This window comes from Antedon mediterranea, chromosome 9, assembly GCF_964355755.1.
Source record: "Antedon mediterranea chromosome 9, ecAntMedi1.1, whole genome shotgun sequence".
Taxonomy (NCBI): Eukaryota; Metazoa; Echinodermata; class Crinoidea; order Comatulida; family Antedonidae; genus Antedon; species Antedon mediterranea.
The window spans coordinates 1,573,747-1,599,132 of NC_092678.1; the positions used below are offsets into that span (position 1 = coordinate 1,573,747).

Consider the following 25,386-nt stretch of genomic DNA (forward strand, 5'->3'; position numbering starts at 1 on the left):
CAAATTCAATTTTTCTTGTGAGGTGAACTTTTCAAGTCTAGATTGTCTACCACAAATTATCAAGCAACAAAATAAACTTATTTTTATATTTTATTCATCAGTATTGTCTGATGTTATTCTTTTGAATGAAGTGAATAGTGTGGTGCTCTCCTAAAGTGCGCGTACACGGAAGGGTGTGGGATAGACACTAGGGTTTGTATCCAGTCCTTCTTCCAAGCCAGTCTCCCATTGCCTGCTGCCATATTCATCTTTGCAATGCAATGTTTGCTCTGACCAATCATATTAGAGTTAATTTTCTTTCAGATTGTTTTTCAAATTGACAACATCTTCTCCCTGAATCATACCTAGCTTTATTAAAGGTAATGATCTTTGTCTTTCAGTGTAATATGTTTGATCTTGAACTTGTAACACTCATGGTTACTTCCAGGTCCTTGGGTAAGGGCATTGCTTAATTAGGCTGATTAATTGTTGTACCCCAAAGAGCTAAACACAGCATAAATGTACAGGCTACTCATATTTTTAAACCAGCTAAATCAAGTTCTTAAAAGAACACCTAATCATTTGCGTGTTGGAATGGCAAATCCAAAGTACAGTAATCGTTGATTGAGTAATTTGATATCGCTTCTTTTTGGCTTTTTTCTGACAGGTATACCACCTTGGTCATGTACAATAAATTAATTAAAAATATACTGGATCTTGATTTGAAAATGTCCTTACAAAAAATTAAATTAACCATAAACTTAATTTAAAGCTAGAGTTAAGGTAATGTTTTCTCTTGGTATGTTACCTGTTACCTCTTGAGTTAAGGTAATGTTTTCTCTTGGTATATGTTACCTGTTACCTCTTTCTAAGCTAGAGTTAAGGTAATGTTTTCTCTTGGTATGTTACCTGTTACCTCTTTCTAAGCTAGAGTTAAGGTAATGTTTTCTCTTGGTATGTTACCTGTTACCTCTTTCTACACTTTTAAACTAGTTTGACAAAACATGCCCAAATGTGGTAGTGATATGACATCATCATGTCTATATATGGGCATATTTTTTTGTCACATAAAATTTGATAGTGTAGACAGAGCTTTAGAGAGGTTAGCATTAGTTCATTGTCAACAGCAGGCCTTGACATTACAATGAACTTGGAAAGATGACACTATCATCTGATGAATGATTGAAATTATCTTCCAATAAAAAAGATAGCTAATCAGATAATGGGATAATAAACTGGAAAACAATAGTAAAAACATATGCAAAAATTGATGAATTGTTGGCAGATATAAAACACCTTTGAAATGGAAATTAATTGTAATTTATTTGATGGATATTAAAGCAACTTTACAAACAATATGACATTTATCTATAGATAAAAATCGAAAGTTATATATATACATGTTTAATAAGCAGTTATAGATTTAATGAAAATATTATTACTACTTACCCCCAGCACCTATCCCTCCTTTCAATTTATATTAAATGATAAAAAGAAAAACAAAAGCAATGTTGGTGATGAGAATTCGGCCAAAAAAAAATGAAAATTGAACAACTTTAGATGAGCATATTAAATTAGAAGTACCTTTTATGTGTGAAAGGCAGTTAAGGAAATTGTTTTAAAATTGGAATCATAAATTCAAATTTGTATTTACTGTCCAATTTACTTGATATCAATTTGTTTTTGACATTTTAGCTAACCTGAGGAAAAATTATGAATTCCATTAAAACATTTTGACACATGATATTATTCATGCAATAGTCTTAAATGACATTTATGAATATTTTGTACATCCTCTTCAGCTACCATACATCTCATATTTCATCTTTAGCTACTTCGCTTGACAGCCACTGCCTAACATGACCCATGAATGACCTCATATCTAACTCACCGTACTTAACGAATGCATAATAAAGCAACGCATATCTGTGACAATCTTAAATCCGATCGGCTTAAACCAATCAGTGTTACTATGACCCCATTCTGTCCCTCATATGCAATTCGAACCCGACCTGTTTTTATGCGCAGCTAAGTGATGCGACAGTCGCAGGTATAGCGACAGTCCAGACCTGACTGGCTAGCTCTATATGGGTCATGATGTTGACCCACACTCGTGGGAAGTCATCGGCCCAGCTTGTATCGTGATTGTCGTTCGACGTATTATAAGCTTTAATCTCGGTAGTCAGCTTGCGAGATGCAATTGTAATCTATGTGAATTTCAAATTACAATAACGGTCAACGGAATAGAAAAGATACATTAGCAATATCTCTTGTTTCATCTTATTTGTTCTATGTGCGAGCACATTCGCCATTTCTTCTCAAAGTTGTTGAACCAAAGTTGAACTGACATGCATAATTAAATGAATGTATACAAATGCTTTTTGGATTAGTTTCAAATATTAAAGATTTAAACAAAATCTGTTTTGTACTTCTTAACAAATTGGTATTTATAGTTTTAAGAATAGCTTAATCCAATAACAGGTTTTTAGAATATTCATATTAAAAAGTAAATTAAATATGTATGTTTGTTTGTCTGTTAAATATTATCCTCAGCAAAATAATAATTAATAATGATGTTTTATAAAATATGCACTTTTTTATCCAAGAAATAAAAGTGGTTGAAATCCCCACGAACGAGAGAAAAAACAAACTTGGCAAAATAAAAAATAGTATTAAATGCTGCTTATTAAATGTCCAACAAAAAATAACTCTTTTAAAATATTTGTTATTTCTTGATTGACCACATTAAAATAATTTATTTGTTTATTCCTACAAATTAAAATAAATTAGAATAGCTTTTGTGAAAGTTACATCATGAACTCTGTTTCAACTTGTGTTTGATTTTTTTGGCAAGACTTTTTTTAATACAAAAATAAGGCTATGACAAATGAAAAATGTCATATATGAATAAATCATGAGATGTGGTATATATTATTCAATAGGCCTGTCACATGAAAATGCATTGCTTGGTCACAGATCAACGATTTATATGATTTAGTATGATGATGTGTATGAATCTATACTTTTTTGGTATAATTTGTACATTAAAGTTTTCCATATTATTTCTAGAAAATTATTTCTAGGAATAAAAATGGATTATATTTTATACAATAATTTCTGTACTTCTGGTGAAATGTAAAAATGAATTTTATCTATTAAAATCAATCCTTTAGGAAAAACATTGTTTTTAAAAATTAATCAAATCAATTAAAAACAATAAATAAGTCTTCTAAATCAATAAAATCAATTAAAATCATATTAAAATGTATTTTTTACATAAAAAATTTGATCAAATCAAGTCAATCTAATTGATTTATTGCCAACAACTTCCATATTTAATCCAATCCACTGAAGACTAGTTTATACCTGTGCATATTTATTTCTTAAATCAAACATTCAATCAAATTAAATCATCAACAAATAAAAAATTGATGATGTATCAACTACTGTACTGTACTTCCATATTCAATTCAATCAATTGAAAACTAGTTATTTAAATGTAAACTTATTTTTAATCTAACATTCAATCAAATTAAACATTCAATTTCAATCAAATCAATCAATCTGTTTAACATGCACTATACATTCAATCTGATCAACTAAAGATATAAATATACATTTTTTTAATAATCAAAAAATCAATCAAATTAAACATTCAATCAAATTAAACATTCAATCAAATGAAACATTCAATCAGTAAATCAAAATCCCCACCAACCACTTCCATATTCAATCCTATTTACTGAAGATAGTAGTAGTGGTAGACTTGTCATCATTATCTGTCAGTTGTATGTGTTTTGCCTTAGGCTTGTTGAGTGCTTTTTCTATGATTGATGGCCAGGCATTGTGTTAATATTCACATGTATATACATTTATGCAGTGATCATCTATAAAATATCATTTTATACTCAGTTAGCACAATTTTAAATTGTGTAGAATATTTTTTATTTTTAAATTATTTGTTGTGTTGTTTCAATTCTTTTTCTGTAAAATTTGGTCGCACAATTCTGAATATTGTGAATCAGTATTGAAAGTTGAAAGAAAGAATTATATTAAATAAATATAATAAAATATAACAAATTAAAATGTAATTTAACATCGTCAAAACTAACTATAGGCGTATTCGTTTGGTCACTTTCAAAAACTCCTAACATATAAACAGCTAGAAGCTTAAGGAGCTACGTCTGCTGATTATCTGCTTAAAACAGCCCAGTCGAATACGCTTTTAATTTTATATCCTTTTTTGAAAATAATAATAAATTTTTTTCAGCTGCTACTCCTTACTAGTACTACTCCTTACTAGTACTACTCCTTACTAGTACTACTCCTTACTAGTACTACTCCTTACTAGTACTACTCCTTACTAGTACTACTCCTTACTAGTACCACTCCTTACTAGTACTACTCCTTACTAGTACTACTCCTTACTAGTACTACTCCTTACTAGTACTACTCCTTACTAGTACTACTCCTTACTAGTACTACTCCTTACTAGTACTACTCCTTACTAGTACCACTCCTTACTAGTACTACTCCTTACTAGTACTACTCCTTACTAGTACTACTCCTTACTAGTACTACTCCTTACTAGTACTACTCCTTACTAGTACTACTCCTTACTAAAACTATTTGTTTTCATCATTATCATTCATCATCATTTATTAAAATAAGTTTTCTCCATCTTCCAAGTGGGTAGATCATTAAATCATTTCTTCTCTTTCGTAGAATCTTCCTCCAAACCAATATTCATTCTTTCTTTACAGTAATAATAAAAAAAACATACATACATATCTAATATATATTTGTAAATCAAATATTTTTGAGGTAAAGCTGTTAAATTAGATCTGGTTAGAAAGAAAATTGCTACGATTGAAAATGAACATTTATGCATTACAAATGTGTGACATTCTGCAATGCACCACTTTAATGATGCAACATTTAATCTGACTTACATTTCTGAACGTGAATAAAAATAAATTAAAATTACAACACGTTAAGTCGCAATATAGGTAAAATCTTTGCTAAGTGACTGCTCGTGTATGCGGAATTGCCAACAGTATAAAAGTTCATGCGAATTAGGTGGCTGCCTTAAAACGTAAAACACTTTTCCTAATAAATTTCTTCTCGATTTTTTACTTAAATTGAACAAATTGGAAATTTAATATTTCAAATTTGAATTTTAACACCTGTTTTTATACATTTTATAACAAATAGAGAAATTAAAATTACCTAGACATAATACAATTTGAAGTAGTTTTATGTGAATGTTAGATGTTATTGGCTGTGCCATTAGATGGCTTTCGCTGTATGTTTAAGTCTTAAGAAAGAGTTTCAATAGGTAAATTGATTATTACGACATCAATTGATATGACCTAACCTGTTACTAGGTCGTCAGGTCGTTTCAGACCGAATTATTTCCGATATGATTGCTCCGTAAATGAATAATTAATTACTTTCATAATTGACTCTTTAAAACATAATACTTCATCTAATGATGTATTTTCCTCAAAAAATGACAAAATAATTATGAAAAATGAAATTTATAATTAGAGATTTCAAGGTACAGTATAGTAGAACTGCTATTTGGAACACTTTAGGTGTAAATGGTCATATATTGTCCCTTATCAGTTTTACAGGACAGTATAAATTATATTTTAACATTTTTTTCAGCATAAAAGTCAAGGAAACATTTTTGTAAAATATACACAAATATCTTTTGATTTAAATGGTACAGCTACTATTAAGGGAACACCTTCATATTGAGACAGTAGATGAAAGGGGACGGGAGCGTGGATGTTGTATCTTCTATCCTTAATGCGTTTCACACAACTACGATACGACTCTGTACACATTGGCTGGCTGGCTGTGTTCGAGTAGGTTCTGCATTAGCCAGGCTAGGTCTTAGGATAACAAAGTTTTAAAAAAATGAACTAAAAACATCTATTTAAAATTTTTTTAAAATCTGGAAAAGCTTCTCATTTTTAAATGTCCCAATGCAAAAGCTCTTTATTTGTTATGTTTTTTCTATAGTATTTTTATCTTTAAATCATTCACCGTATCCTTTGTGAATTAAAACACAATTTCCATTTATTCTCATTATCTTAGCTTGACATAGTTTTACTTTACCTCTTAGTCTTACTTTGACATTTTTTTATTTGCATTTTGCCAACTAGAACAAACTTCCACACTGCGGTTTATAAATCATATTCATGAGATTTGGTTAAATCTTGGCACTGCTTGTAAAAGTTTGCTTGGCTACGGAAACAATTATTAGAAAAATCTGTTTAAAATACTTTTAGCACCAACACAACCGTATGGTGGAGAATCTCCTGGCGTTATGGCGTGTGCGATTGAAATACTGTATTGAATTGGTGTAGTAGTTTTAGTTAATATATTTTCTGTAATTTTATGCATTTTTTGCACTTATCTACATTAAATCATGTAGATTTAATTTGAGGTAAAATAATTTAAGATTACCGCATTTGAATAATAATAACAATGATAATGGTTGTCTTATAATTATATAGCTCTTATTATTTCTAAGCACTTTACAAAAAACATTAATGAAAAACCAACAAAAAAAACAAGCAGTGGAAACATTTTCACTGCTTTGTTCAAGAAGTTTTTAGTTTCATTGCGAGGGTTTGAAATGCACCTTTTTGCTGACACCTAAAAAATATCAAATTTACATTCAAGTTAAATTAAAGACGACCTCTATTAATATTCTTCTATTCTTCAATACATCTTTTTACAATAAGTTTTTCATTTAATTTAATTACAGTAATAACTAGCAGTTACATTTCTACTATTTTCTAAAATTGAACTTCTGTTGAACTTTGAATAACCTATATACACAGTGATCAAGGTGTAACTTACTATGTCTTGTTTTCATTCAGGTTTCCATGGCAATTGAATACCAAGAGAACTATAGAATTTCTGATTGACCTACTTTTGAGAGAAATCTGTTGTGAAATCTTTCAAATTTGTGACCTGATAAAAAAAAAAGAAAATTCTTGGCATATTTTGAACTTGACCTTCCTATGTGAAATGTATCAAACTGCCCTGGGAAAATACTATATTGTCACACCCATCTGTAGCTTGTACTCTAGTCACTTTTTCTTCCCAGCAAAGAAAAGTTGATAATTAAGCTTTTTCCTTACTCAAAAGTAACAGAGGGGGTGTACACACAGTGAAATTAATTCGACCTATTCACAAGCGACATTATTTGAACCGTCAATTGTTATAATTACTGACATTTGTGTATATCCTTGCATTGCATCCATTCTCTTATAAATAAGAATGATGTAATACATTATGAATGTTAAATGTTCTGTAGTATTATTTATAATAATGTTATTTTAGTATGCAACTTTTGTTTTTATCTACTAGTACTACGCCCTCATGCTATATCCACCATTGTACACTATATATCATACTACTATGTTTTTATCATGCGTTTACTACATATGTTGTATTTTCAAACATGATGAACTCTAAATGTTTTACCACACACACAATGTCACATATGTCTACGTCATTATCGTTCCGAAGAAATTACGACATACAACATATGTGACATCCATATAATTTTTGTCCTAAACAATCGTATCCCATGAACGAGCTAATGTCGTACGATTACAATCACATGCCATTTGAAAATTAATATTATTCAAATGTTAAATATAATCATCGCTGTAAGTTGAATAAGAATTATGGCAATATAACAAAAAAACATTGATGACTGTAATGAATCTTGCCATGTAATGAATTATTCATGATCTGAGGTCAAGGGTTCAAGCATCACTCAGTATGAATATTTGAGAATGTTATACATTATAGTAAAAATATGAGATATTAAATTATTGTAAATCACTTACGGAGTTAAACTGTAATCTATCGATTATAATGTCACATTATTGAAATTAATGAACATTAAGGAAAAAAGAAACATATTGATTGAAAGAATTACAATCATAAATTTATAATATACTTTGTATGATTCTTCAAAGTGAATGCATAGTTTTAAAAATCATTTTCAAAATTGATAAGAGGCATGTTTAGAAAAAGTCTTAATGGTGATAACATGGACAGTAGTTGGATGGCCTGGTTTATGTGAACCTCAAAGAATCTAATATGTTTTCTTGTCTGACTGATGTTGAGAACAGGGGGAATGATACAAGATAGATTATACTGTTTTGAATAGAAATGCATAGTTGTCACTATATACCGACACTCTGTTTCATTTGGAGTAATACAGACATTTAATAGAGACAAGAGAGCACTCAATAGCTCTCCTCACATTTTCAAGGAGCTTGATTTGTTTGTTACTATAAAGAAGTTTTACTCGTTCTCACCAGTGCCTCTTTGAACAATTTTGTTTATATTCGTCATAAATTTCTATTCATTAGGTTTTTGTATGGAAAAATTAAGGAGCGACAAATTTTGATCTCCTCAAATCATTTATAGAAATGCAGACAAGCGGCAGCATGATCGCTTTCCTTATATATTAAGGTCTGGTAACTATGAGAAAAATTGCAGACTTGCCCACTACCAGGGGTGTAGTCACACACCTGGGCCTTTAAGGCAGTTCAGAACTTTGTATTTCAAACCCCTTCCTATTGTTCCAAAATAAACAAATTCCATTGTCAAAAAAATGTAGATTTGTCCAAATTAATTCTTAAAGATATATTTCCCCCCTGAAAAAAAAATCTTGTTGAATATGCCATTTTCACGTTGCATAATACTTTGACCAAAACAATAGTCAAATTAAAGTGAATTTTCTATTGAAGTAAATAACTTTACTATTCAAAGTCTGATAATCATAATTTTTCATGTTTTTGGGGGACAATACATCTTGAACCATCTGGAAGGAAAATTAAATTTGCCCATGCCTAGACTATGAGTTGGTGTTTTATAGAATCTCAAAGAATTATCACTAGAGGTGTGTTAGTGGGTAGCAGTAAGTACATTGAGAATCATAATTTAAGTATTTAGCTAGAAATTTGTAAACAATGTTGAATACAACATATTTTAAATGTCAAGTCAGTTCAGATCATGTGAAAGGATTTTATGTTTAATACTTGGTAAATGTCAATTTTTAGTATAAAATTGTGCGGGGGAAAAAAAATATCAAAATACAATTAACTCTCATGACAATTAATATGTCAGTCAATATCAATTAATCAATTAAACATTGTATACAAATTTGGTATCAAAGAATTTCAAGCCATATTCATAAAGTTTGTGTTTTCCAGTAGTAGTCATAAAGTGGTTTAGTGGTCAGAAGAAAAGAGAACTTTGTGCTGGCCAACACAGGGTTGTCAAAGGCCTCGGTAAAACTGTTTTCAGGTTGAAACCTTACTAGCCATACAGGTGACTACGGCCCTGTTTTACTGTACCTAAAACTGAGTGTAATTCTGGCTAGAATGTGTACTTACTTAACAAACAGTGTATCTTTTGGAAGAGTAGGGTTACCTTGGTCTAGCTAAATCTGTAGTTATACTTGTTTTTGATAGATTTCATTTAAATTGCAATGATTATTATAGTAAATAGTCAATTATCGGATGTCATTCTGTTTTTTGTTTTCAAGAAAACATAGTAATTATCAATTTGAATGATTTAATAACCTGTCAATATATAATAGAGAAGAATCATCATTAACATTGTGTTTGTATACAGTAATTATGTGAAACATCTGGACTTGGACATCGAACAAAACATGTAAAATTATATAAGATGAGATATTGTGGTTGTATAATAGTCATTGCACTACATTTTGTATGTCAAGGTTTTACCGATCAAACACAGTTGTTTTCATGTTCAATTCAAATGTAATATCACCTGCTAGAATAGTTTCTTCATTTTAAAAGAAAACTAAGATGGGGAATGATTTTTAGTGGTTCCAACCCTGGTGAGGTGCTGCCTAATAAGGTCAGGAGGGGTCAACACACAGGGTTTTTATCCTTCTGTAGCTCAGTTTTTACATGATGCGTCAAACTGTTGTTGTGGACATATTTTCCGACTAGGGCTCGAAATTCATGCTAGCAAACTAGCATTTTGCTATTCATCACATCATGAAAACGAAAAACTGCCACACTTTGTTTTGACTCTTGTAAGTTTTATGGTCATTTTTGTGGAGTGCGGGTCATTGATTTGTCCATAATTATTGTGTTTCATAATAATACATTTTCGAAATATCATTAACAATATTTTTTATTATGCATGTTTTTTTGTATTTTTATGCCTTTATATTATTTGTCTATGCCTCTGTTTATGGGATAGATATTATAATTTTGCTGGCATTATAATGTTGTATGAATATAAGGAAAGAGACATTAAGACTGGATATCTATCAATCATACTCCAGTCTCCTCGTTAATTATATGCCAGGTTCATATAGAGGCCATCATGTTAAACGTACATGAGATGAAAAGCTTCATCTCAACGTTTGTACGTTTCAAAACTATGTTGAATCATTTATGTTAATAAGAAAGATTTTTTAAAATGTATTTTCTCATTTGTGTTTTTTGCTTAGGGGCAAGATGTACGAGATGAGATGTGCCGTCTGGCCTGTTTAACAATCTAAGCTCATCAAGGCATTCTAATTGGTACGTTATGCTCTGTTTCTTACTGCATATTGCGCTACAATTTTTTTACATACAATTTTTAATTGTTAACAGACAAGACAAATGTCTCTAATGAACAGATGCCTATAGCCAGAATTCTTAATAAAAAATGTTAACATTTTTTCTATCTGTCTTTTTCATGTTTTTCAACCTTATTCGTAACCGGGTTCCCTCCCCGATAATCCGCACTAACCGTTGAACTTGAACAGATAAACCACTTGTGCCCCTTTGACTAGGGCACCTGCTGATGTTCGCTGTCGTTGAATATGACTAAATATTAGACCAACGTTTTGGCAAACTTCCTATCTGATATTTGATTGAAATTTTCCTAGCGGCCTATGATTAATTGTGAATCACCTAATGACATTGGTTTTAGCTGTCAAACAATTATTTTAATAATACTACTAACCATGTGATCATAGTAATAGTACTGTAAAATGTAGTGGACTTTTATTGTCACTGAGGATGCCTCTCCATAAATCTTAGATCTCTCCTAGTGTGCTAAACTCCCTGATGTCATCCAATCGAATCAGTCTATTGTCTTCCTCTGTTTCTCTGTAATTCTAAAGGAAGTCTGTGGCTTCACATGTTCCAGTCCACTGTTTAGGTTCTCTCTATCAATTTTCCCATTTCTAAGCGACATATCTACCCTCATGGCATCCTACAACATCAGTATGTTTTGTCTTCTTCTATGTCAGTAAGGTGTCTAGTCTGTTACCCTATGGTTCCTTCAGCCTCCTGAATATGTGTCCTGTCTTTGTATTGATTGTTTACATTGGTTCTTGCTCTTATGTCAAGGTTGGTTCTTTCACACATCTCGTTTTCTCTATCAACTCTTTCCTCTTAAGATAGTTGGTTTTAGGTTATGGTTTACTTACCAATGCCATGGCTCTAGGTCCAAATCATGACACTGCAGACACTGCATTAATATTAGGATTTTTTCTTCTTTTCTTTTATTTCATCTACACAAACAAGTCAGGGAAGTTGCATCAGCATGGTACTACACCACAAATGTGGACGCAATCCCTATCTAGTAAGAAATACCAAACCAATACTATTCTAATAAAATCATTTTTTGGGTTCCCGATTTTAAATGAGATTGGTTCCTTAAAAAACACAATAGTTTATTGTCATTTATTTTTCTACCTTTCCTCTTTTTCCAGTTCTAGTAATTATTTACACACAAAAAAATATGACTCTATTGACATAGGCCTACAGCAACCACCAGTTAATTTGTATGATCTTGTTATTACTCATGAACAACATGACCACTAACGAGCAAGTGTGCACTAACGAGCAAGTGAACTCAGGAAGTATGACTCGGCCTTGTATTGTTCCTATTTATGGGCATAACTAAAATATGACATTAGATTATGATTGACAGTGTTGATGAGATTATTTTGTCACATTTATTGATAATGTTATGGTGACCTACTTCTTAGTTTCCAAGGATTAAGGGCCTGATTGTGTTGCATAGCGGCAAACAAACTGTTTATTTAAAAAATGTAAATAAAAAATAAATTTTTACTTGCAAATAACTGTTTAAATTAGTGGCTGGTTGTTTAAATTATGTAAAATACAATGAGATCTGGTGGTCAAACGTCAATCAAATTACCATTACTTTGCATTGCAACTAAAAGTTGTACAGCAATAACCGGTTAAATGCAATCTAACCCAAATAACCCCTAATAATTTGGGTGTTTTTAACGTTATTTTCATGCTGCCATAAAAAAATTTGTCCTGTTATTATATTCATGGTTATTTATTTGTTCGCAGAAAACAGGGCCAAGTCAAATTTATTTACTATTTTTCCAAACTGTACCATAATGTTCAAGTTTTTTTTAACAATAATATTAACACTGGTTGTATTTAATACATAAATGTTAAATGTTAATCTGTATGGATTTCAATAAACTGTTATCTGTGCGGGTTTTTATGTAATGTAAATATTCATAACATAATATTACATAAGGCCTAATGAAATTTATTTTAATATTTATAACTAATTATTAATTAATTATTTATTACTTAATTACTACAGAGGACATTTTCAATCATAAAAATCGCTTGTTTTTACGAATGGAAATAACCAAAGCATAATCGTTATAAAAGAACCAACTGATCTAATACGACAAAGTTTGCTAAACTTGTTGTCTTTTTTTCTATGCAGATATAGTAACAACCTATCTTTTTTTCTTTGTAATTTCTCTCTATTTTTTCTCTCAGTGCTTTGGGACAATCTTATGATTGTATAAGCGCTTTATAAATCAAACAACATTACATTATATTAATAATATTACATTATCTTCTGTGTTACATAAAAGTTACATATTAAAAAAAAATAGGTCTTACAAATATGCATGCATAAAATATAAATTTATTTCCAACATATTTATAATTTCTTTTTCGACAAAGGGTGCCGAACCTTTCATCATAAAAATACTGGTTATAATAATATTTCATTATCTCTTGTTATGTAAAAGTGACATATTTTTTTAGAAATGTATTTTTTTTTAATATATAAATATGCAGGTATAAAATATAATTTTAATTCTAGCATATTTTGATTCTTTTGCGGCAAAGGTTACCAAACTTTTCATCGTAAAAATACTGGTTATAGTAATACTTCATTAGCTTATGTTATGTAAAAGTGACATAGCTGTTTTAGAAATATTACTTTATGCAGGTATAACATTTTTCATATTAATATTATATATCTTATGTTATATAATATTAAGATGTTTGTTATAAATTTTGTTTGTTAGATGTTTTTAATATATAAATATGCAGTATCAAATTTAAATTAAATACTCGATAACTCTATCAATTTTATCAATTAGATTTTATATTAATTAATATTGTCATGTCTGTACAACAACTCTAGAAATTTGAACAAATTAAGCTTTGGTGACCTTTTAATTTACAAGTTAAAGAAAGTTATTTGAGATTTCTTGATGAAGATCTTTCTGAAACTGAGTGTGACCTATCTTACATAACTGCAAAACTATATTTCTAGAATATGTAAGCTAAAAACACAAATATATTGGTGTAGACTACGGTAAAATGCTGGATGTGATCCTGGCATGCAGCATTATTCAAAACATGTTTCTTGCTCTCCTTTCGCTGTCACCTCTTTAATCCCTCTGTATCTCTTTCTCTCTTCATACCTCTCATTTAATTTAATCTGGTACCTCAATATGGATGACAAAGTATGACGTCAAACCAACAAACGCAGCATCAGTCATCCAGAAATTAATCTATCAATCACTCTGTTAATGCTATCATCGCTTTTAATTGCGTTATTACGCAGAGTGACGTGCTTTTTGGTTCACAACCTTATCGATATTTTGCTAATTAACGATCCATTAAATCTACTCTACCATATGATGCGAAATACTGTCATGGAAAAACAGTATGGTAATCGAGTTGTTGTTTTTGATCTTCCGGCCCTCAACCTTCTAACATAATACATTCTAGAGATTGGATAATTAAAATTTATCTTAAAATAGTGGAAAAATCGTAATTGCGTTGTTTTTTACTTTGTGATGGCGTAAGCAGTATCAATAGAAAACAAGCGTGTAAAACTTTGTTATCAATAGTGAACAAGTAATATCGTAATTTAAAGTAGTATTTCTTTATCCACCCGCCCACTTCCTTTGGAACTGTATTAAGATATTAAACTATTAAGAAATATAGATTTTGTTTATAAAATGTTTTTTATTGAAATTGTGAAAAAAACAACGCAATTATTTTGTTTTTTTTATACCTCGGCCCACAACTTTTGCACAAATTAAGTATCCCAAGTGGAAAACAAGATAATTTGTTAATAACTTTGGTTGTTGAGATTGTGAATCATTAACAATATTTTAATTATGATGTTTACTATTTACTTAGGCCCACACATTGGACAGTAAATAAAAATAACAAAAACACAATAAAGATGATGATCAAATAAAGATCGTAATGTTGAATCATATCTTGCCTCTTGTTATTTGACGTCAGTTTTATACTATGTTACACAATAGTGAACAAACAGTTATTATTGTTTATGTGTCTATCCACTTCCTTTATTTAATCCTGTTGAAATATCGGTTTAATATTTGTGTGGAAAGTCTTTAATTAAACTATTGTTGTTGAGATAGTGGACAAACAATCTTATTCTTCTTTCTTTTGCTAGACATGCCCACGTTTTCATCGTACTGTATTGATTTTGTGAAGATGGAAAGGACTCAAGGGTGGGTCTGGAGAAGATGGTGATTTATATTCTTACAGTACTATAGATGTTGATGTTTTATAGATGTTGATTGAAAAGGTTTTCTAAAAGTGACAAACCTAAATTTAGCTATAAAATTGTTAAAAAAGCGATTGTTCAGACTTAAATTTGATACAAACTTCCACCTCCCTAAATCAAATCACCCATGATCCTCATTTTCAATTTTTTTCTGAGTAGCATACAGCAATACATCGAAGACGTATTGTAAAACTCTGTCTACACATCACACTGTTTTGGTGTAAAACTCTGTCTACACATCACACTGTTTTGGTGTAAAACTCTGTCTACACATCACACTGTTTTGGTCAAACTAGTTTGATAGTGTAGACAGAGCTTAAGACTATAGGGTCAATTATAAATAGCAATAGGTAAATTTAAAGGACGAAAAAAACAGTATTATGAGTCAAAGTTACTGTTTTTAGAATGTGGAGGTTAAAAAAAAACTTCCTCTAACCTTATAGGGCTAAGGTTAGAATTAACTATATCCGTAGTAAACAATCTATTTACGACCTTAAGATGTTTGCCTTCGTCTAATACTATGTGATTTGGGATAGATTTAAATAATTCCTATTTATTCGTAACCAATTTATTTTGTTGGTTATTGAACCCACAACTATGCAATAATAAAATAATACAATCATCAATGACTTTGACTTTACATGTAGAAATTCCAAGAGAATTTTTATTATTTATTTTCTGCTTTTGGGCTGATCTACTGGAAAAAAACAAGCTGTTATCCCATATCTGCTACATAATGCTGAATGAGTGTTAGCAAAGCGTGAGGCAGCAAAGCATGCTGAAACTAAAGTGCGAGGAATCATTTTATAATTTTAAGATAGATAATGTTTGAATATATAATGGACAAACTGCATCTGTTTGTGCTCCCAAAGACACATCAGTGGGTGGTGGCCATAGAAAGTACATGCATAGATGTTAATTAATAAAAATATTTAAAAAACGTATGTATTGAATAATCAAGTAATTGTGGGTACAGTATTTTAAAAAAAAAAAAAATCTGAGAGGTTACCGTTTTTCTATGAAATTTTTTAAGAAGACTGACTGTGATTGGCCAGAATCCAAAGAAAAAATGACACTCCAGGGTTGATCTGGGTGCCGTGTCAAAATTAAGGTTAACAAAAATTGAGATCGTTATTTTGAGAACTCTATTTAATTAATCTGTTAATTTTTTTCCTGTTTTTTCACACATTTAATAATCGGTTATTTGCTCGCATTTAATAATGATAATGCTTATTTTTAGGAAACTACTTGGGGCTAAGTCCTTGTTGAAAGGGGTTAAATCTTCTGTGAACTGCACCCATGAACAAGAACTACCTTGAAATCTAGATTGGCCTGATCACTATAATGTAAGCAAAACATCCCCACACCCTATACTTACACATACATACAGTACACACCTTTTTATGTCAAAAATCTAATTGCCCACAGCTTTAGAGTTAAATGTCTTTTGGTCCCTTTCAATTGAAAGGTTCCCAAGTTCAGTTGATAAACATTAAACATTCTTGGCACTCCTTCTTGGCTCCAGTAATTTGTTGGCACTAACTAAAAATTATGATTGCACAATACAGTTGTGTACAATACTTTAGCATATTAATCTTCAGTTCTTAATACCTATACTATAGTTGAATAACAATATGCATACTGTGCTGTATAAGTTTATGAACTTGGTTGAGAAATGTGTGTCAATGTAACTGTCAATTTCACTGAGTTATACAGTCTGTGAATTTCATTAAATTTCGCCAGCATATTGATTTTTTATTGGCCGGTCTACTGCTTAAAAATAGATATATTAAATAGTTTCTATGTCATGTCGCATCATTTTTTATCAAAGCCAAAATCAGCAAGAGTAATTAATTATTAATTAATTAAATTTAAAAAAAAAAACCAGCTTAGGTTTGTACTCTATAAGACTAAGAGCACTTTTAAACTTCTTTTAACATTTAACCGAAATATGTCTCAGGTCAATTCAAGTATATGGAATGTTGCAATGCAGTTTCTAGGATTTTCAATACCATTTGATTGAGTGATTCTGTGTATAATTATGATGGGTTGTGCACAACCCCCTAGATCTTCTCTCTCCCTTACCCTGCCTGGTCGTCCCCTATTTAACAATCTTGGAACATCCACTGATTGTAACCTTCCCAATTTTATTGTTGTGATCCTTCTTAACAAAGTATTTTTAAATTTTATGTCCTAGTTCCAATTCCATACTTTTATACCAATTTCTCATCCTACTGCAAAGAAAAACAATTGTTTGAATATGTTAACTTGATTTCTTGGCAGCAGAAACACGACCAAAGTTGGTGTTGAAATACCAATGTTTACATATCAAAATCATTTCTGCTGCCAAGAAAATCATAAATTGTTATCCATATAATTTGTCACTAGTGAAAGCAAAAGATTATTCATTTGACTAATGAGATTATGTCAATTTCTATTTTTCTTCATGTTTTAGATGCAAAAATTGTAGTGGAGCTTGGTGGTTAACATGCTTGCCTTTGAATCCAAAGGTCCAGGCTTCAATCCTGACCAAGTGCCAGGGTTGTAACTCACTCCTCTTTCAGCTCCACTGCCTAAGCCTCCAATAAGAGTTAGTTTATAAAAGCATGATAAATTATAAAATAGTTTATCCATCCTGTAATTGGCTAGTTCTCACTGTTGGATGCGTACGAAATAAAAGAAAAATGAATAAGAAAAATTGATTGATATTAAGCCTAAATTGATATACTTAGTTTGCATTGTTCATGCTGTTATATCACCCCATCCTTGACATCACAGGCTTTTCCAAGTTACCAATTCCCCATTTGCTAATATTGAAACAATTATTATTATCATCAAGGCCATATTTTACAGGTTTAGTATGCATGCCAGGTTTCCTTTGACCCAGTAAACTTTGGTAGAATTCCAAGAAACTAACTTTTACCTGTCTCAGCCTTTACCTGCATGATCAGTGCACTGAACCAAATCAGTACAGTGTTCCATTTTTCACTGTTGCATAACTCCTAATCTTACTAATGTTCTATGGGAATGCTTATGAAACATTTAAATGTATCAATGTATTCAGTTTTCATAAACGGCTCACTAGATATATCTGGTGCTAGCAGCATGTTCCAAGTGTTTACAAACGGCTCACTAGATATATCTGGTGCTAGCAGCATGTTCCAAGTGTTTACAAACGGCTCACTAGATATATCTGGTGCTAGCAGCATGTTCCAAGTGTTTACAAACGGCTCACTAGATATATCTGGTGCTAGCAGCATGTTCCAAGTGTTTACAAACGGCTCACTAGATATATCTGGTGCTAGCAGCATGTTCCAAGTGTTTACAAACGGCTCACTAGATATATCTGGTGCTAGCAGCATGTTCCAAGTGTTTACAAACGGCTCACTAGATATATCTGGTGCTAGCAGCATGTTCCAAGTGTTTACAAACGGCTCACTAGATATATCTGGTGCTAGCAGCATGTTCCAAGTGTTTACAAACGGCTCACTAGATATATCTGGTGCTAGCAGCATGTTCCAAGTGTTTACAAACGGCTCACTAGATATATCTGGTGCTAGCAGCATGTTCCAAGTGTTTACAAACGGCTCACTAGATATATCTGGTGCTAGCAGCATGTTCCAAGTGTTTACAAACGGCTCACTAGATATATCTGGTGCTAGCAGCATGTTCCAAGTGTTTACAAACGGCTCACTAGATATATCTGGTGCTAGCAGCATGTTCCAAGTGTTTACAAACGGCTCACTAGATATATCTGGTGCTAGCAGCATGTTCCAAGTGTTTACAAATTTCCTAAACACAACCAAAGCTCTAAATATTTCTTGTAAAGAGCAAATTATTTCATGATAGTTTTGATTCCTCGGGGAAAGCACCTGGAATTTCTTCAAATACAATTGGGATATAAAAAGCAGGAACTAAAAAAAGAAAATCATGCTTTGCTACTGTGTATATAAACAAAACTATTAGCTGGAGCTTCAAAAGGGAAATTCCCTTCTTTCCTATTCTTGTTTCTATCACTAAATAAAAGAGAGTTTCCTTATAAAATTGTTTGTAACTAATGGGTACACACACAAAAACTGTGTTTACACGAATAGGCCTAGGCTTGATCCTATCATCACTGGTTGATACATGTCACGCCTAGATTGAAGTTAATTATATGGCTACTGAAGAACGCAATTAAAAATATACAGACATATAATATTGTTCTGTTAAATCCTTACTATGTTTAACTTTCATTTATTTATTTCACCAACAAACATAATATACCGTACAATGTACAAAGATGAATTGGTCAGGGACTGCTAAAGTAATACGATTACTGTAACTACAGAGTCAGCAGTCCCATGACTATGTTATAGAAAAGATGCTATATATACAATACCAATGAGAAATGTGGTATTATAACTTGAAAAACGTTTTACCGCCCTATTTCAAAATCCTAGATCTGCCAATGTTCAAGAAGAGAGATATTATAGTTCACTATAATATCTCTATGGTTCAAGGTATGGTATCTTTGAAATGTAAATTCCAGGAAACACAGTCCAATAGAATAAAGCGCTTTGTCAAGTAATTGTTACGATGCAACTCTTCATTTATCTTTTACGGTTCAGTAGCGCACACAATAACAATACAGCTTTCCAAGTAGTAGGATATGACGTACTAACAGTCTTAGCCAATTTTTAGTGTAGGTTGATTCGAAAGGTCTGTTCCTAACTTCCATTCAACAAAAAAACAAAAGTTTTACATCCATGTGACGTGCATTTCTTTCCCTTTCTGAGATGAGGGAAGATGATATTGCATTTGTTCTGGCTAATGTAAGAATGCGGAAGATAAGTAGACTTGTCACATCAACTCCGGGAGTACCAATACGAGGACAATTGCAAAAACGAAACATGTACATTTCCCTAGTAATGCACCCATAGTATTCCCTGGGATTCAATTCAGGAAGTTAATGGTGTTTTATTGATTTGTTGAATGAGTTCTTTAAAATTTATCGACAAGGCTAGACGCCCATTCACATTAAAATACTATCACTGACTACTATATAAAAATGTCTCGACATTTCTGTTGTTGTCCTTTAATAATATTTCTTTAAAAAAGATATAAATATATATTAATATAATAATTCGTTTCGTTGATTGAAAGGTTTTAATGAGACCCTGGATATTGTAACTCAAGCTTAGCTTAATCTTCATTCTGTATTATTCTTGTAATTTATTATTGCAATAATCTATATAGAATTAGTAAGTTAATCTTCTTAATCCATTGTTTAATCCCAATTGATTGATGTCAACCAGACAGATTTGGATCCAGAAATCTCAAGTTAAATCCACATTTTTCTTGATTCACTTCATTTTCTATGTAAAGGTGTTGATGTTTATATATATTTTTGTTATATTGTTTATGAGAGCTGGATTGTATTAAACTGTGTAACAGGTGGTTTACACTAATCTGACTGCTTTGTTCAGACAGTAAAATGTTTATTCATGTATATTTAAGCTGTCATCTCAATACTTTAAACCATGTAATATCAAATTTAAATAGTTTTAAACATTTTTTTTAGTAAATTACTTTAGTAAATTACTTTCAATAAAGGTATAATTATATTATAGTCATGAATCATTCCTGATTCAAATGCAAAATGTGCAAAGTAGATCAAAAACTATACTCGTTTTGTAGTATGACTGGTGATATTCGTCAACACGAATACGCTTTACGAATATGAAATGAAGATCAGCTCAAAAGTTTCACAAATGTGTGACGTATGCGTTTTCGTTATCGTATTCGTAAGGTTGCGAAACCTCCCTAATAACAAACATTTCTGATTTGTTTTGTTTCTTTTTATGAAATTCTAAATGCCAACAAGCCAAGATAAACTCTTCACTTGATACCGCAAATGACAGGAGATTTTTAATCCGTAATAAATTATTATTTATTCACAAGTTTCGTGGTAGAATTGAAGAAAAATTCTAGCTGTTAACACATTCATTCAATTTGATAATCTCTGAGTTTATATTGTGTGTGTTATTGGTTGAAATGCTCCACTACACAGCAGCTAACTTCACACCAAGCCCGATCCAGTCTGTTTGGCAGAAGAAAAATCATTGTAAAAAAGCTCTGTCTACACAGTATCAAACTAGTCTGACAAAATATGGTAGTGATAGTGACATCATCATTTCCATATATGGCCACATCACATGTTGTTGTCACATAAATTTTGATAGTGTAGACAGAAGTGTTAACATTAGGTACATAATACGATTGCAGCACTAGTCACCCCTTATTGCAAGGTGTCTTATATCTCGCACATTGAGGAGGTAACCCGTGACATGGTATCGCTATTACCAACCAGGGAAGTGCAAAGTATGTTACATTAAACATAGATTCGTAGGCTTACTCATCTGTTTTGGACGTGAACCAATAATAATAACGATGATAATTATTATGTGGCTTTATCGTGCCTTGTACAGTCTTATGTTTATCATTATCATTGAGTCAATTTTGAAAAAAAGTGACATTTATGATGTACTTGTTAAGCCTGCATTTCAATTCAAGGTAATAGGTTCAATCTTGGTCAATTATCATTTTATTTTTATGTGGTTTTAACGTACCTTGTACAATCTGTTATTTATAGTCGTGCTAATTTTATAAGATACGGCACAGCAGCATAGCACAGAACAATCCTACTTTCAATTCAAAGTAGTAGGTTCAATCTTTAGATCAATAATGATAACATTTCATGGAATAGGGGTGTCTCAAAGGAATGGTTTGACTGTATGAAGTGTTATAATTAATAGTTGTTAAATTATTTAAATTTGACATTGACATTGTATTAGGCTATGAGTTCAAGGAGATTAAAGTACAAAACCAGACATAACAAAATACTTTATTTTAAATCGAATATCGAATGACTCATATACTCAATGCCTGCAATGGAATGCAATTAATATGCAGTAAATAAACAAACATTCGTGACAGGCATGGGATAGCCGCCAAAATACAAGTTGAAATATTCTTTAATTTCCATTGTGTCGTCTGCTAGTCAAAGTCAGGTGTTCCTGCTAAGATGACACAATCGGGGGAATAAAATATTATTACCATTGAAATTATCTCATGATAAACCTGTGATAGATCATCATTGTATTATATTGTTTTGTTAATAATATGGTACATATATTAGATTTCTAACTAAGAGTAATAAAATGAATTCTTTCTAAACTCTTGAACAACTAATTTAATGTAAATTATGAATGAATAAGACTCTATTACCTTTATATTGTAATAGTCCATAAGATTAGTTCACTGTAGATGTTATGTTTAGCCTATACATGAAACATCTAGCACAGATCTGGGAATATTTCACCGAACACAATGATACATTTTGTTCTTTTCACAAGCACAATCCTGCTGTGTCGTTGCCAAGTCGTAGTCTGGTACCAAATCTGATCATGATCCGTTTTTTTAGTGTTTATATGGTTTATTTATAACATCACAGGATTTTCCACTTCTGCATTGGTAATTCCCATTGCCAAGACTTGTTTACATACTGTACACCTAGTACCAAATCCGATCATGATCAGTTTTATTTGTACCAAATACTGTACATTTATATGGTTTATTTATAACATCAAGGGATTTTTCACTTCTGCATTGGTAATTCCCATTGCCTGGTCTTGTTTACACACTGTACACCGACTAATCAGCTCGTACCAAACATTACCAAATCCGGTCATGATCAGTTTTATTTTTACCAAAGTATTATACGTTTATTTGGTTTATTTATAACATATAACTTCAAGGGATTTTCCAATTCTGCATTGGTAATTCCCATTGCCAAGTCTTGTTTACATGATGGGCCTGTTTCTGCTGCATAAAAAATAACCGGTTAAAATCGGGTGTGAATAAATTAAAATCGGTGTGAATAAATTAACTCCATTTTCTTGGCAGCAGAAACAGGACAAATTTGTGGTAACCGGTTAAAAGGCAGCGCAAAATAACCGGTTAAAAACACCAATTTAAATCGGTGTTAGAACGCCGTTTAACCGGTTATCGCTAAGCAATTCTTAGCTGCAACACGAAATAACGGTTATTTGATTGACAGTTGTGACCCCGGGTCAGATACCGTCGCATACGATGTGTGTTTTCCTCGTGGTTTTGACAGTCGAACGAAGAAGTGAACATGTATGTGGATGAATGAAATCACAAGATATGTTATTCAGTTGGGGAGAGAAAGTACGGGGAAGGATGGCAGGCAATAGAAAAGAATCACAGATAATAAAGAGCATTGTTGCGAAAGTAAAAGAGGAGTTTGGGGTGGAGTTCCGGGGACTACCCAAGCTAAGCAATTTGAGGCGTTAGTACACGCTCGCGAAGGGTATGGATGGTCCTATAAACACCAAAACGGAAACAAAAAAAGGGACTCAGAATGTTGCAAATACCTACCAAACGATAGTAGATAATGGTTAATTAATTATGAAAACCCAAATTTTATAGCAAAAATCATCCAAATTTATGTTATAAACGATGTATTTTTAGCAACAAAAACTTAATCCAAACGAGCGTATTTATGGCACGCCCTTAGTGCCTTTAATAGGAGAACAATGAACATTCTTACTTTGATCGTTTTACATAATATAATTTTTTTAGAAAAACATCACATCGACCGAAAACAAAGGTAATCAGAGCCTTTGATAATATATTAAATATGATTTTATTAAGCATAGAAATGTGTTATTATTTATGTTAGTACATAAATATACGAAATAATGTTCAATACTCATTATTTTATTAAAGGCACTATGTGCGTGCGATATTCTATGACTTGGATACTCTCGTTTGATTTAAGTTTGTGTGGCTAAACTCATCGTTTTTAACATAAATTCGAACGATTTTTGCTATAACAGTTGGGTTTTCATAATTGATTAACAATTATCTACTCTCGTTTGATAAGTATTGCAACAATCTGAGTCTCGTTTTTGTTTCCGTTTGGTGTTTTGTAGGACCGCGCTCGCGAAAGACAACAGTCGTTCACGTGGGAAGGGCCGTATGTCATCGCCTTTGTTGAGGATAAAAATTATCCTAGGCGATCGGGCGCTGCACAACCCTCTCCATCATGTTATTGAAGGCGCCATGAGAATTAATTTTATTAGCGATGTAAGTAGGCTTTACAAAAAAACAAAACTTGTAGACCTGGAGACAACATTTTATTTTTTTAACATGTTTGAGTGAGATGTTCGGCGATATAGGCCTACACACGTGTGTACTCACGACGTCGATGTAAACAAACAGCCAACTTACTACTTCCGTCTGAGTGTATTGCATTTTGGGTAATGATGACGTTTTGCTCGACGACCACCCATAGATTTAACCGGTTATTTCGGAGCACAAATTGAGCAGAAACGCGGTCTTGTTATTGTTATCTATTTTTAATCTATTTTAAAATAACCGGTTAAATTGCGTTATGCAGCAGAAACAGACCCGATGTCTTCAGACTTTTAATAGGTAGCGACACATTAAAAACATTTGGAAGAGCCCAGAATTGTTGTTAGAGAAGGCTTGTACGTGAAAATTTCAAGAAACGTGGATGAACCAATTGGACCAATAGTTGACTGTTTTATTTATTTTATATACACTATATTTGGACAAATTTCAAACTTTCTGGTATTCATCGCTTTTCAGGTATATTTTATATTAAAGGCTTTTTGTCAAGTTTTGACGCAAAATGATGCATGCTTGCGTGTTGTATGCTGATCTATCTTTTATTAAATTCTTATTCTCAGCTATTTCTAACTTTTTGCCATATTCTTGCTAACTATCATCAGATTGAAGATAATAGTATTTATACCCAATTTAATATATTAGATCACAAGTAAAATAAAATAAGGTAACCTAGGTAACCTAGTTAGGTAACCTAGTTAGGTAACCTAGTTAGGTAACCTAGTTAGGTAACCTAGTTAGGTAACCTAGTTAGATCATCATCATTAAAGTACAGTAGAACCCTACTTTGGAATATTCCTGTTCAGCGGACAAACTATTATGAAGAGGACACCGAACAATGAGAAAAATATGTAAATATATACACTACAGCTAACCTCTATTATAAGGGAACACATTTGAGAACAAACAAAATATCTCCTTAATAGTGATTTGTTTATAAATCATAGTTTAATTTTATCTTAGTATTTATTATCAATTGATTTTTCTTATTTAGTTTTAATCTTTTGTTTGTAGTTATTTATAGCCATGGTATTTGTATCTTAATTCTATACTTATAATAGCTGGTATTAATCTATTTGCGGTATACAGTTTATTGAATGCTAAATTTAGATGGGAAAAAGCTCAGTTGCATATATCACATACAGCTTTTCTGTTCACAGCAAGAGACTGATAAATATAGCATTTAGTAGATAGCCTATCAACTGCAATTAAGTAGCTAGTAAAAATAGAATGATAAGGAGATGTGGATGTATCAAATATATGAAATGTCTTGTT

At 31.6% G+C, this 25,386-nt stretch overlaps 1 protein-coding gene across 2 annotated transcripts in view; it reads left to right on the top strand.

The window, feature by feature from the left end:
* LOC140059576 (N-alpha-acetyltransferase daf-31-like) overlaps positions 1-25,386 on the top strand; it is a 163,672-nt gene that overhangs the window by 41,902 nt on the left and 96,384 nt on the right. Inside the window, exons 2-3 of one of the 2 annotated variants that reach the window (XM_072105535.1) lie at positions 10,514-10,586; positions 14,782-14,857. The gene's annotated coding sequence lies outside the window, so the exon portion shown is untranslated. The remainder of the gene's footprint in view (positions 1-10,513; positions 10,587-14,781; positions 14,858-25,386) is intronic. The other variant, XM_072105534.1, reaches the window with a different exon arrangement.